Here is a 7,465-nt window from a genome sequence, read left to right as displayed (position 1 = left end):
TGGTTGACAGGTCAATTGGTCATCCTTCTGCTCTTCCTACTGGTATCCATCTTGACTGTTATTTATGTTAGAAATAGTTTAAACCTGCTATTGTAATCTCATCTGTATCTATCTCTACTCCCTCTTTCTCTTCGTATTCTTCCTAGTCTTTCTCTTCGTATTCTTCCTAGTCTCCTGTACGACAGTTGTATCCTAGCGATCGACTGATTCTTGTACCTCACGGCATATTACGCCCAGATCAATAAATACCCACGCGGCTCTCCTTCAGGAGAGTAGGAACGCTTCAATCTTACATGGTATACAGAGCCTATTCTCTTCCTGTCTAGCTACCAGAAGCCAATCCCCATCGCCATGTCTTCTAGCAGCTCGGCACCGGTCGTCCTCAACCTCGGACCTCCACCAGCCGAAAAGCTTAGCAAGGGGAACTACCTCTTGTGGAAGGCCCAGGTCATGCCCGGCCTGCGAGGAGCACAGGTCACGGGGCTCCTGGATGGAACCGACACGGCGCCCCCAAGCGCGGTGGAGCAGCAGAAGTCGGACAAGACCATGGAAGTGGTACCCAATCCACTTTATGCGCCATGGCTATCAAAGGACCAACAGGTCCTCAGCTACCTGATGAACTCCCTCTCCAAAGAAGCCCTCGCGCAGTTCATCAATAAGGAAAATACCTATGATTTGTGGACCAGCATCACCACCCTGTTTGCATCGCAGTCCCGATCCCGCATCACCAACTTGAGGATCGCCATCACCACGACAAAGAAGGGCAGCATGTCCAGCACGGCGTACATCTCCAAGATGAAGAGTCTCGGGGATGAACTCGCGGCGGCAGGACGCTCGGTCTCCGATCCCGAGATGGTGGACTACGTGCTCGCCGGATTGAATCGCGACTATGATCCGGTGGTGGCGGCCATTGGTGCTGTCAAGACCTCCATCAACGTTGACGAGCTCTTTGCTCAGATCGCCGCCTTCGACCAGCGCATGGAGATGTTGGGCGATGGAGAAGAAGGAGGCTTCAACACTTCAGCGAACCTGGCGTACAGAGGCCGCGACCAGTACAGGTCCAGGGCGTGCGCACGTGGGACCAGGGGGCGCGGTCGAGGGAGGCGCTCTTCCTCTGCTCCAAGCAGCAGCAACAGGGGCGCTCGAGGTGGTCGTCCCCAACAACAGAATCAGCAATGTCAACAACACCGGGATTATCCCGATTGCCAGATCTGTCTCAAGCATCATCGAGGAGGCGCTCGTGCATGCTGGGATCATTATGAGGAGGACGAGGAGTACGAGGAGAAGGAGGCAAACGCTGTCACCGAATCCTACGGCATCGACACAAATTGGTATGCGGATACTGGTGCTACCAAGCACATCACGGGGGAGCTCGACAAGCTGACCATCAGGAACAAGTACCATGGACATGACCAAGTGCATACTGCAAGTGGTTCTGGTATGGACATTACTCATGTTGGTAGTTCAATTGTCAAAACCCCATTAAAAAATTTCAATCTAAACAGAATTCTATATGTGCCCGAAACATCAAAAAATCTTCTTTCTGTTCATAGATTTACCCTTGACAATTGTGTTCTCATTGAATTCTATCCTTACTTCTTTTTGGTTAAGGACTTGGACACGAGGAGGGTTCTTCTTAGAGGCAAGTGCGTGGGAGGTCTCTACCCAATCATATCGTCATCATCATCATCAAATAAACATGCTTTAGTTGCTGTCAAGCCTTCTTCAGCAAAGTGGGACAGTAGATTAGGTCATCCTTCATCAGTTATTGTTAAGCTCGTTCTTAGTAAGAATAAACTTCCCCACTCTCATGAGTCTAGTGTTGAGTCAGTTTGTGATCCATGTCAACAAGCTAAAAGTCATCAGTTGCCATACCCTATTTCTGTCAGCAGTTCCACTGCACCCTTACAACTTGTATTTTCAGATGTTTGGGGGCCAGGTCCTACCTCTGTTGGTAGACATTCCTATTATGTAAGCTTCATTTATGATTATAGCAAATTTACTTGGATCTATCTTCTTAAGAAACGATCTGAAGTGTTTCAAGTTTTCAAGAATTTTTAGAATCTTGTTGAACGAAAACTAAACACTAAGATCATTGTCATGCAAACCGACTGGGGAGGTGAATATAAGAAGCTTAATCTCTTTTTTCAGCAACTTGGTATCTCTCATCATGTTTCGTGTCCCCATGCACATCAACAGAATGGTTCTGCCGAGAGAAAACATCGTCATGTTGTTGAGGTAGGGTTAGCCCTGCTAGCAAATGCATCCATGCCATTGAAGTTTTGGGATGAAGCTTTTTTGACTGTCACATATCTCATAAATTTGCTTCCTAGCAAAGTCATCAAATTTGAAAATCCCATCACACGTCTTTTTGGTACTACTCCTGATTATAAATCTCTCCGTGTGTTTGGTTGTGCTTGCTGGCCCAACCTTCATCCATACAATACACGAAAACTTGCGTTTCATTCCAAGAAGTGTGTATTCCTTGGATATAGTTCCATTCATAAAGGTGTTAAATGCTTAGATGTTCCCACCGACAGGGTGTATATTTCTCGAGATGTTGTGTTCGATGAATCCATATATCCTTTTGAGTCTCTTCATCCCAACGCCGGAGCACTTCTTAGGAAAGAAATTCTCCTCCTTCCATCCAATCTCCAAAACCTTGATCAAGGGGGCGACGATTGTACTAACCCAATTGATGATCCTACTAGTACTTCTCAAGTGCAGGGTCATGCAGCAAACAGTGTAGCAAACGGTGCAGAAAATGATCAAATTTTTGAAGAAAATGGTGTTGTATTTCATGTGGCGGATGAAGACGCAGCCGACACGGAAGACGAGGAAGATCTGGCGTCACCTGGAACTCCTGTGCTCCAGGATTTCTCGGATCGCTTGCGCATCGGATCTTCCCACGATCGCGTGCCTGGCAGAGGCGTTCCGCGCCAGCCATCAGCCGCCACATCGCTGCATGCCACCCCGTGTCCCACATGCGGGCCTGCGACCACGACCGAGCCGCCAGAAAGCGCGTCGCCAGGCGCGTCTGGTGCGGGATCTGAGCTGCATGCCCATCTACGGGGGCCCTCCATGGGATCTTCTGCGGATATTGGAGCGGGTGCAGCCTCTCCTTCCGCCACACAACAGACCACATGATCTGTTGCGCAAAGCAGCTCCAGATTCTCTTCAGGATCCTCTGCGGATGATTCATCTACACCACCTCCTGTACAGCAACCAGTTTCACGTGTTATGACTCGACTACAAAAAGGTATAAAAAAACCCAAAGATTAGAACTGATGGCACTATACGATATGGCATGTTGTGTGTTGCAGGAGAACCAACAAAATTAGAGGATGCACTAAAAGATTTAAAGTGGAAAATGCAATGGATGAAGAATACATGGCACTAATGAGAAACAAGACATGGCATCTTGTACCGGAGCCAAGAGGTAAAAATATTATTGACTGTAAGTGGGTCTACAGAATCAAAAAGAAGTCAGATGGCTCAATTAATAGGTACAAAGCACGGTTAGTTGCAAAAGGCTGCAAACAACGTTATGGTTTAGATTATGAAGATACTTTAAGTCCTATTGTTAAAGCTGCAACCATTAGGCTTGTACTATCTATTGCTGTGTCTAGGGGATGGAGCTTGAGACAGCTAGATGTTCAGAATGCGTTTTTACACGGTGTTCTCGAAGAGGAGGTTTACATGAGACAACCACCTAGGTATGCAGAAAAGAAGGCACCTCATTATGTGTGTAAACTTGATAAGGCACTTTATGGTTTGAAATAAGCACCAAGAGCATGGTACTCAAGGTTAAGCTCTCAATTAAGGCGCCTTGGTTTTACTGCATCTAAAGCTGACACATCGCTCTTTATTTATAACAAGGCAAACACAGTTATTTTTGTGCTGATATATGTTGATGATATTATAGTTGCAAGCTCTTCACAAAGTGCTACTAATGCTCTCTTGCATGATTTGAGTTCAGAGTTTGCTTTGAAAGATCTTGGTGATCTACACTTCTTCCTAAGCATTGAAGTAAAAAGGATTCAAGATGGCATAGTACTTAATCAAGAGAAATATGCTACTGAACTATTGGTTCGTATGGGCATGAAGGACTGTAAGCCTTCTCCCACACCATTGTCTTCTTCGGAAAAACTTTCAGCCTTTGATGGAGAGCCACTTAAGGAAGAAGAAAGCACAAAGTATAGAAGTGCCGTGGGAGCCTTGCAGTACTTAACGTTGACAAGACCAGATATATCCTTTGTTGTCAACAAGGTTTGTCAGTATCTTCATGCACCTACCACTGTACATTGGACAGCTGTTAAAAGAATTATACGGTATATAAAACACACTGTAAGCTTGGGCCTTCAGTTCAGACATTCTAGTTCCACCCTTATTAGTGCTTTCTCTGATGCTGACTGGGCAGGATGTAGTGATGACAGAAAGTCAACTGGAGGATTTGCAGTATTCTTTGGCTCTAATCTTATTTCTTGGAGTGCTAGAAAACAAGCTACAGTGTCAAGGTCGAGTACTGAGGCTGAATATAAGTCATTGGCAAATGCTACTTCTGAGATCATTTGGTTGGAATCATTGCTTAGTGAACTGGGAATCAAGCAGCATCGTGTGTCATGTTTATGGTGTGATAATTTGGGAGCAACCTATCTCTCTACAAACCGAGTCTTTCATGGCAGAACCAAACATATTAAAATAGACTTTCACTTTGTGCGAGAAAGAGTTGCAGAGAAGAAGTTGGACATACGGTTTATTCCTTCCAAAGATCAGGTAGCAGATGGGTTCACTAAAGCTCTTCCAAGCAAACCATTTGAAGAATTCAAGAGAAATCTTAATGTAGGATAGTTGAGATTAAGGGAGGGTGTTAGAAATAGTTTAAACCTGCTATTGTAATCTCATCTGTATCTATCTCTACTCCCTCTTTCTCTTCGTATTCTTCCTGGTCTCCTGTACAACAGTTGTATCCTAGAGATCGACTGATTCTTGTACCTCACGGCATATTACGCCCAGATCAATAAATACCCACGCGGCTCTCCTCCAGGAGAGTAGGAACACTTCAATCTTACAATTTAGTTGGTGCTTCGTCTGTGGTTAACCATCCAAGAGTGGTGCCTTTGGTCGGCCTGCCTCTTGGTAAGTTCACCTTTTTTACTATGCCTGTGCCGCTGCTCCTACTGATAATTTCCTTCTGTATCTGATTCTAAATTGTATACATGCACTAGTGCAGAACCGGCCTTTAATGCCGGTTCGTAACGGGCTTTAGTGCCGGTTCGCCAACCGGCACTAAAGGGTGGGGACTAAAGGTCCCCGGCCTTTAGTACCGGTTCATCACGAACCGGCGCTAAAGTGCCACCACATGGCACGACCCAGGCCCGTTTGCGTGGAGGGCATTAGTACCGGTTGGTAACACCAACCGGTACTAAATGTTTGGGTGTTTTTTTTAATTTTTCTTTAATTTTGTGTTTTCAATTTAATTTAGTGATTGTTTTACATTATAATGAGTTGTTAAATCATTAGGTGAAAGTACCACGGATTAGTTTCGACTGGATGCATTATTGGATATCTCTATATATAGCTAGCTAGCTAGAGTATATGACATATCCATATTATACTTGATCATATATAATATATACGGATATGACATATACTTGATCACTTAGCTAGGTAGGATTCATCCAGCTGAAACTAATCTGCGGTTTCTTTCATTGAATGATATAATAATTAACTAGCTATCTAATCACCACCAGCACTACTAGCTTAAGAAGAAACATTCACTTGTACCAGAAGCAAAAATATTATCGATCGAGTTCAACATGATTATCATGATATTATAAGCGTTCATATATAACACCACAAAAGCAAATCACTTAAGTTCAGAACGAAGAACACGGACATGAAAGGACAAGTACTAATTAAGAGCAGCATAAAGAACTAGCTAAATCACTCCTGCTAGCTACTCTCTCTCTGATAAAATAGCATAGAATATGTATAGCTCTCCTGATTGATCATACTGGAGCATGCCGATGAACCTGTCTCCTAATCGTGGGCTGCGCTTCTCATTGCTGCCCCCTAGTACTTCTCTGCGATCATTAACAATTTTCCTCCAATCTTTCACTATTAAGCATTCATCGCTTCTAGAAATCCTGAATTCATTCATGTGCAATGCAGGATATCCTGGCCGTAAGCTAACAATTGACATCTGGCCTTTAGTCTCGATCCCCTGAGGCACAACTGTCATCGGGAGTCCCTGTTGAAGAACATTGTATAGTACTTAATTAATATACTTAGCAATGAAAGTTTAGCAAAAAAATTATGTATGCAAAATATGCACTAAGGACAAATAGTAAATATCTTACCATCATTCCTAAATAGATGTGATCGTAGTTCAATACCATCACTATTGGTCGCACGTTTTGAGTACTAACATTTCTAAGTGTAGGAAGAAAATTTGTCTTGACAGTATGAAGATCCTCAAGCCATGAAACATAATGACTTATCTCCTAGCAGTTTAGTTCAGCTCCGGGACAGTAATAGGTCCTGTCTACCAAGCGCCGGACATGTTTGGTTGAATGGAGATAAGCTGTCAATAGAAATTAGTTGTCAGTTATTTTTGAATAAGCAATATCAAAGACAAAAATATAGTTGAGAAGAACTCACATAATGGTAGAACTGGAGGCGTCTGCACATCGACCCATATGTCTCTATTACCTTCAATATCATCTTCCGAACGAATATCAAAGGTGATAACCATACCAGGCTCAAATGCATAAGCCTTGCATAGTGCTTGCCAAGTTTTGCATTCAAAATATGTGTACGTGTGTGTATTGTATACTTTGACGTTGAAAGTATAACCAGCATGCTCAGTTTTCAGGTAAGCTCTCTTTACCTCCATAGTTTCCATATCTTTGAAACCTATCTTATCCAAGACAAAAATTCTTGCATGGCACGGGATGCGCTAGTAGAATAGTAAAAATTAAAAATTATAAGTCAGGCAAATGAAGCATATATAAGTCATGCTTAATTACGAAAACAGACTTGTCGTTGTGACTTACTGTATCGAATTCGAAATTCTCATCCAGCTTGATGCTGAATCGCCTACCATCAACAAGCAAATTTCTGTCACACTGGCCGCGCTGGTCTTCACAGTATTCGCACATAATGAAATTTTTTCCGTCGTCAGACGACATTTCCTATGTTCATATTAGGCCAAACATTAATCACTTACTAATTCAATTAATTCAACTACTTCTATTAATTCAACTAAGCATTTACTAAAATAAACTAGTTATAGTAATTCAATTAGTTCAAAGCATTTACTAAAAATAAACTAGTTCTATATATCAACTAGTTCAACTAAACATTTACTAAAAATAAACTAGTTATATTAATTCAACTAGTTCAAACTAAGCATATACTAAAAATAAACTAGTTCTATATATTAATTCAACTAATTCAACTA

The sequence above is a fragment of the Triticum aestivum genome, chromosome 3B, assembly GCF_018294505.1.
Source record: "Triticum aestivum cultivar Chinese Spring chromosome 3B, IWGSC CS RefSeq v2.1, whole genome shotgun sequence".
Classification (NCBI taxonomy): Eukaryota; Viridiplantae; Streptophyta; class Magnoliopsida; order Poales; family Poaceae; genus Triticum; species Triticum aestivum.
Note: the sequence above shows the minus strand (reverse complement) of the source record.